We start from the raw sequence: 8,326 nt of genomic DNA, 5'->3' as shown, positions 1-8,326 counted from the left end.
GTCCTTCACTGTCTCCTGGAGTTTGTCAAAGTCATATCCATTGAGTCAATGATGCTATCCAACCGTCTCATCCTCTGTCATCCCCTTCTCCTCCTGTCCTGAATCATCCCAGCATCAGAGTCTTTTCCAATGAGCTGGCTCTTTGCATCAGGTGGCTAAATTATTGGAGAACCCCATTAACAGTATGAAAAGGCAAACACACATTATTATATGACTATTACGATTATTTTTATCTCTTCCACCTCACTTTTACATTAATTCTTGTGTCTCTTGACAACTACATTCCTCTGCCTGCCTCCATTAGTATTTCCGCTTAATTTTGGGCAAGGTAACTAGAGGAGCAGGTATAACGGAACCTGCATTTAAATGAACCTAATAGGCACCAAGTAACAGACCATCCTTCAATAAAGGGAGTACAGGAGTTGAGAAGCAGGGCCTGAGGCACTTTCTGTGCTTCTTTCTAGAATAAAAATTTTGTTTTGATGTGGCTGTTTGCTCTCTAGAAAAGTACTTATGACTGTAGTGATTTAAAAAAATTACTTTCTAAAATTTGTGTTAGTTGCTCAGTTGTGTCTGACTTGTTGTGACCCCATGGACTGTAGCCTGCTAGGTTCCTCTGTCCACGGGATTTTCCAGGCAAGAATACTGGAGTAGATTCTGAAATTTACAGAACATATAATGCTCATTTTAGAGAATTTGGAAAATACAGAAAGGTACAAAAAAGATAATTAAAAATTATTATCTGAGTTAAGAATAACCACTATAAACATTTACACATATTTCTTCCTTTTTATTTGCATATATATGTCATATACATATTTTGTGCTTGTATAAAATTTGGTTTATATTGAACTGAGAGTTTTGTATTAGTTTTTCATGTGGCAGTGTTAATAAGCATCTCCTATATCATCACAGTTTTTTTTTTTTTCAAAATCCTTATCCATGTTCGTGACTATGCTCCTCATATGAATGTACAGTAGTTTATCTAACTATCCCCATGTTACTGGAAGTGTTTGATATTTTGCAACCACTATGATGAAAAACGGAGAAGGCAATGGCACCCCACTCCAGTACTCTTGCCTGGAAAATCCCATGGATGGAGGAGCCTGGAAGGCTGCAGTCCATGGGGTCTCGGAGAGTCGGGACACGACTGAGTGACTTCACTTTCACTTTTCACTTTCACGCGTTGGAGAAGGAAATGGCAACCCACTCCAGTGTTCTTGCCTGGAGAATCCCAGGGACGGGGGAGCCTGGTGGGCTGCCGTCTCTGGGGTCACACAGAGTCCGACACGACTGAAGTGACTTCACTTCACTTATGATGAATAATCTTGTAAATAAATATCTGTCTACATCTCAAATCAGTTTTTTGACTAAATACTCAAATGAAAATACTGAATAGAAGATATGAAATATGATGAGCATTCTCACAGCTAAGTTGCTGTGCATATCCTTAGTTATTTCTGTACAAAAATTCTGTGAAGTGGATTTGCTGTTCAAAGAATATGCAGGTTTTGTTTAACTATATGTATTTTTAAAATTGGAGTAGGTCTTTCTGTCTTTTTCTTCTCATGGTGAAAGAAATACATGCTCACTGTAAAAAATATACAGACACAAAAAATCATGAAGAAGAAAGCAGAAGTTACCTGTCTTTCCATAATTTTTGTTGACATATGGATTCTGGGCTGACATACAGAAATACGTGCACCAATGTGAGAAGTCATGTAGACCACCATCATTTCAAACATGGGATCCACACTATGCAAACTCTGTTATATACTGATATTTTAAGAACACTTACATTAAAGCATGGCACATTCAGAAAACTATCCACAAGACATTAAGTTTATAGCTGGATAAGTATTCACAAATAAACACTCAGATTAAGAAAAAGAAAAAATGTAAAACACTTCACCAGGTTGTATGTTATCCTTAGCCAGGTGCCATGCTAACTCTGCATCATTCTAATTTTACTTTATGTGCTCCTGAAAGGAACATTTAAAATGGGTCAGGAATACATTTTCTTGTTAACAAAGAAGCGATTCAATATATATCATTGACTACAAGACATTATTGATTGTTAGCATCCCTTTGTTTTAGGTACTGCAGAGAAAGAAAGAAAGAGAGAGAAAAAGACAGAGAGGGAGGGAGAGAAGGAGGGAGAAAGGAAAGGAAGAAAGAAGGAAGAAGAGGGAGACAGAAAAAGAAAGCAAGCAAGAACAGCTGCCAACTAAACCATAGCACAACATTTGTTGGTGGAACAGTCCTGTGTCATAAGCAGTTTCTTTTTTAAAAAATTGATATAAAACTGACATTTAACACTATATTAGTTTTGGGTGTGCAAACATGATGATTCACTATTTATAAATTGCAAAATGATCATCACAATAAGTCTAGCTAACCTCCATCACAAGACATAATGTGTTTTTTTCTTGTGATGAGAACTTTTAAAATCTACTCTCTCAGCAACTTGAAAGAGTACAACACAGTATTATAAGCTACAGTCACCATGCTGTACATTACATCCCAGGACTTATGCGTCTTATGACTGGAAGCTGTACCTTTGGACTCCTTCACCCACCTCACCCGTTTTTCCCAGCCCCATCCCTTGCCTCTGGCAACCATCAATTTGTTCTCTGAATCCATGAGTCTGTTTTTTGTTTATTTTAGATTCCTTTATAAATGAGATAATGCAATATTTATCTTTCTCTGTGTGATATCACCAGCTTCTTGATGCTTTTGAAATCTTCTACGCTGAAGTTTGCCAGTTTCTCCACCCTTTAAGCTGCATTATATGGTGTGTGAAGGTAATCTCTTTGCATTTTCCTGTTTTTTGCCACTTTGGGTATCTTCTCTCTTGGGTTCCTTCAAGCACTGGTTGTTTCTTCCCAGAAAATATGAAACTGAGGTCATTCTTCCAATGAGATTATTTGCTTCAATAATATTACATTTCCGCTCTGCTTTTATGTTTCCACGTCTTTCTGTACACATTGAATAATTTTGTTTCAATGCTGGTTATGGTAAAATCTTTTGAAAGACATTTTATAATAAATAATAATTAAACTCAGCATATGTAATACCAAGAGAGTGTATAAGTCAAATTTGAAATGACAAATAAATAAAAGCCTTGCTAGAGTTCATTCATACCCAAGCAGTTAGGAGGACAGCAGAATCTGTGTGAAAAATGTAGGCCTTAGAGTCGATGGAATGTAGTACATATGCAGCATCAACATTTTTATAACTGATATTTCATTGGTTTATGGTTTTATCTCTTCACAGATTATATAAATGGAAAAGGAAATGGCAACCCACTCCAGGATTCTTGCTTGGGAAATCCCATAGACAGAGGAGCCTGGTGGACTACAGTCCATGGGGTCACAAAATAGTCAGACACAGCTTGGCGACTAAACAAGCAGCACACTGCTCTTATGTAAGTACTGCTGCTGCTGCTGCTGCTGAGTCGCTTCAGTCGTGTCCGACTCTGTGCGACCTCAGAGACGGCAGCCCACCAGGCTCCCCCATCCCTAGGGTTCTCCAGGCAAGAACACTGGAGTGGGTTGCCATTTCCTTCTCCAATGCATGAAAGTGAAAAGGGAAAGTGAAGTCGCTCAGTCGTGTCCAAATCTTAGCGACCCTATGGACTGCAGCCTACCAGGCTCCTCTGTCCATGGATTTTCCAGGCAAGAGTACTGGAGTGGGGTGCCATTGCCTTCTCCGATATGTAAGTACTAACAAATCTTTAAAAAGTGATTGCAGTCCTTTTCTAAAAAGTTACCCAGTCACTTCAGTTAAAATTTGGAGGAAAATTGTCCTTTGGAAGGGGATATAAACTACTAATATGATAAAATATTGATAAATTTTTAGGTTAAAATCCTATTAATTCATGATTTAATAGCACACAACATGCTAAAAAAAAGTCCAATCAAAGCTGTAGGATAAACTGGGGTTACTGCTACCAAAGATGTCACAGCTGGCACTCAAGTCTGACCAAGAGGGCCAAGATCAGGGGCAGTTTCCTTAGATTATTCTGCCAAAGAACAGCATGGGTATAGAAGATCAGTAATGAAATGTTTGAGATGTACTAAGAGCATGATTATAATTGTGAATTGCATTTAATTACACTTCATGTTAAAAGATATAACCCTCCTCATCTACAGCCTATGGAATGGAAAGTTGGAGCACAAGATTCAAAGACTTCCTTAATTCAATATTTTTTGAATTCCAGATTGTGCAGAACAAGAACAAGTGCACCCGATTTTACCTCTTAAGAGAAAGCATTTAGGGACTTCCCTGGTGGTCCTGTGGCTAAGACTCCTCACTCACAGTGCAGAGGGCATGTTCGATCTCTGGTCAGGGAACTAAATCCCACATGCTGTAACTAAGAGTACACATGTCACAGCTGAAGATCCCATGTGCTGCAACTAAGACCTGGTGGAGCCAAATAAATAAGTATTTAAAAAGGCAAGAAAAAACATTTACACTCATCTAAATTCGTAAAAACATCCTTAATTATTTTCAGAGTATCTAAAAACATGCCTTTACTAGACAGTTGAATAGTAAGGGTAGAATGGAGACCATGGAAAAAATTCAGGAGAGGATGTTCATCACATCAGATGTGGCTTCTTTTGCTTCTGTTTCTTCAGAGGCTGGACTCTCTTGTTTTCTGCAGTTACATCTTCTTTCATGTCTTCCTGACCCATTTCAGCCTCTTTCTTTTGCTCCTCTTTCACTGTGTTTGGTTTTTACTCTGAAGATTGGCTCTTTCCTGTTGTCTTTTTGTAGCTTAGTTTTCACATTTGCAGCTAGAGTTTGGTGGATCATTTTGCTTATCTCTCTGGCTTTCTTTGCTGCCCCTTGGGCTGGATTGCTCTCGCTCTTGGGCCCCTCAGTGGTGCCTGTGATGGTGAGGGCTGCTGCTAGTCCTGTTGCTGCTTTGCTGGAAACTGTATCGTCGTTTTTCATGGTTGCACAACGGTCCATCGCGTGGGAATGCCATACTTTATTTACTGATCCTGAAGATGATGGAAATTCAAGTCTTCTCTAATTTTTCACTGTTCGTAAAAGTCAAGACAAAATTCTTTCGGTCAGATAATTATACTTTTTGTGTAACTATCTCCTTGGACTACATTGGTCCTGAAAGACCATTGGTCCTGAAAGAAGGATCAAAAACTCAAATGCCCTTGCTCATTTTATGGATTTTATGTATATTAAAAAAAGTTATTCAGATTGACACCCATGATGGCATCTGAGAATGTATAATTCCTGAATCTTCAAAAATACTTTCTTGAATAATACTTCATATTTTATTGATCTTATTTTATTGGTTACAAACACCTCTTCCAATATATCTTTTGTCTGATTTATATGTTGTAAATTTATTTTAGGATGTCATTTACCTTTTCAATTTTTAATTTTTTTCATAGCCTTTTTTATTTTGCCATGCAAAAATTCTATATTTTTATGAGTTCATTCTATTGATATTCTCCTATATAATTTTTGTATTTTGTTCTATTCTTCTGAGGACTTCTTTTCTGTGCAATAATGTAAGTACTTTATTATTCTATTTATTTTTATTAATTCAAATTTAAAAATCCAATTGTGAATTTGATGATACTTTCAGCCCATTAGGTGTTAATTTGGGGATAATTGTCATATTTACAATATAAAGCTTCTATCTAATCTGGACTATAGTATATTTCTCCACTTTTTGTACCTTTTAGGTACCCCAGTAAAGGTTTGTAATTCTTTTTACAAATCCTGCACATTTTCTTTTGACTTTACATATAGTTACTTTGTCCTGGTTGTTGTGTGAAAGGAAACATTTCCCTTAATATTTCCAATGAATTAATGCTGATATTAATTAAATAATGGTAATTAGAAAAATTATAAATGAGGTGAAGAGTATTCTAGCATCTCAGCAGTTGATATGAACTTTTATTTGTATGAAGGGCTTGGTTTTACTGCAAAAAGACTGAATAATACTGCGGGATAGAAGCTATCATGTGGCTGATGTTTAGGTCTCATGAAAATGAAAATAAGCTTTTAACAGAAGACAAAGAGTAGATGAGGAATAAAAGGAAAGTTCTCAAATATGGGCTTTGGAGAGCACCCAGTTGGTCCCATTGACCTCCAGTCATTGGCTTGGATTCAGGTGGAAGAAGCCAGAATTGGGCCTCTTAATCCAGTGTCCAAGAGCTGGGGTCCTGACTGCCCACAGGGGTATGTTGGCAAGAGCCATTTAAGAAAGAATTGTCTGATGGAAATAATGTGTGCTATGTACTGTTAGCTTTTCAATTTAGCTGCATGGTTAGCAAATTTTAGTTTCTTAATTAATAAAATTTATTTTTAGAAATGTTTTGGGGTCACAGAAAAATTGAGTGCGAAGTACAGAGCATTATCGTATACCCCATCCCTTGAGCTCTCCCACTTTCAATATACTGGCAAATTCTAGTTTTCTTTTTTTTTCTCCAATAACACTTTGGTGCTAAAGGATTATTTATTGGGAAGTGGGATTTGTAGCAGGTTTGAATTTTGCATCAAGCTTGGCATGAAGTAAAAGCAGAATCTACATATGAGTATAATTGGATATCAAGGTTTTATTTATAATGGTGTTAGATTAAATACGAATTTGATGAACATGAATTCAAATGTCTGATCTGACAAGAAAAAATATAGAGGAAGAGAGAAAAGCAAAGAGATAATGATGTGAATGTTAGAAAATTCCATCCCCTGTTCAATAATAATAATTTATATCTGAGAGTGAGCATGACAAGGGGGATATTGGATAAAATGTCTTTGCTGGACACACTGACAAGGGATATGTATATGTCTCCTTTCTGTTGAAAATTTTCAATGGTAATTTTACAATACTAGATTAGTCTTTCGTTACCTAGGTGAAAAATTATCTGCAAATCATATCATCTCCAAATAGGAAGTTTTCTCCTTTCTAATTTATGTCTTTTAGAATATTTATACCTCACTTTCTCTTTCTTAATACATAGATTGGAAATTCTGGTTTGCATAATGGATGTGAAAGCAAGTATTCTATTCTTGTTCCTAATTTAGTTACTATAGATATTTTTCATCATGTTAAGAATCTATTTTTCTAGTGTTGATTCATAAAGTTTTTTTTTTTTTTTTTTTAAGAAAAATAGATTCTCTAGGCCAGAGTCCTAGAGAGGGTAGCCTTTCCCTTCACCAGGGGATCTTCCCAACCCAGGGATCAAAGCCAGGTCTCCCGCATTACAAGCAGATTCTTTACCAGATGAGCCACAAGGGAAGCCCAAGAATACTGGAGCGGGTCGCCTATCTCTTTTCCAGGGGATATTCCCAACTCATGAATCAAACTGGGGTCTCCTGCATTGCAGACAGATTCTTTACCAACTGAGTTATCAAGGAAGCCCTTGTAAATGTTATCAAGTATCTTTTCAATACTGATTGAGGTGATCTTATACTTCTGTGCTTTGACTAATTTTATAAATTATATGCTTTTTTCTTTGATATTTCATCATGCTTGCATTCATAAAGTCAACTTGGCAATGGTATATTATTACTATGGACTTTAAGGTTTGAATTATTTATATTTTTCACATCTATATTTCCAAGTGAGATTTGTCTGTGTTTTTCTCCTTTGTCAGATTTTTGGATTAACTGTCTTTTATTTCATCTTTTCTGCCTCATTTTGTCTGATTGGATATTTAAAAAGTTCCTTTTAATTCCATTATTATTTTTAAAATATAATTTTCATAAAGTTGAGCATAAACATATCCTATAATTCATCAGTTCTACTATTGAATAGAAACTGTTTAAATCTAGTCTATTCCAATTCAGATTGTTATAGCCCCATAATAAGCATATGTGTATTAGAAGACATATGAAGACTGTTTATGGTAATATTGTTTATAATGGAAAAATATTGGGAACTATTTAATTGCAATTAGTTGTAAAATGAAAAATATATTGTATATGCAATATTATACATCACCATGAATTACTTTAAAAACAAAATGCTGTGTAAAAAACACATAAGGAAGAATATATAAGATATGACTCAATTTACATAAAAGCTCAAAACAAGCAATACTAAATAGCATATTGTTTGGGGATTTATTCATATGTCTGTATGAAGAAATTACAAAGAAAGTGGAAAAAATGCTTAATACAAAATCCAGATAGTAAAGACAAAGGTCACAGATATGGGTGAGGAGGAGGGCTCTAGGGGGTTTCAAAATTACTTGTAGCTTTCTTTCCAAGGTCAAACTATGGGTAAATGGATGTTTATGTTATTATTATTGCTTTTGAACTGTCAATTTACATGTGTATACTCTTT

General features: G+C 35.8%; 1 pseudogene; it reads right to left on the bottom strand.

Annotated features, from left to right (window-relative positions):
• Positions 1–1,892: 1,892 nt before the first annotated feature.
• On the bottom strand, positions 1,893–1,993 carry LOC113889418 (annotated as a pseudogene).
• Between the last annotated feature and the right edge of the window lie 6,333 nt (positions 1,994–8,326).

Source organism: Bos indicus x Bos taurus, unplaced genomic scaffold, assembly GCF_003369695.1.
Source record: "Bos indicus x Bos taurus breed Angus x Brahman F1 hybrid unplaced genomic scaffold, Bos_hybrid_MaternalHap_v2.0 tig00478955_arrow_arrow_obj, whole genome shotgun sequence".
In the NCBI taxonomy this organism is placed as follows: Eukaryota; Metazoa; Chordata; class Mammalia; order Artiodactyla; family Bovidae; genus Bos; species Bos indicus x Bos taurus.
This window is presented reverse-complemented; position numbering and strand designations above follow the sequence as displayed.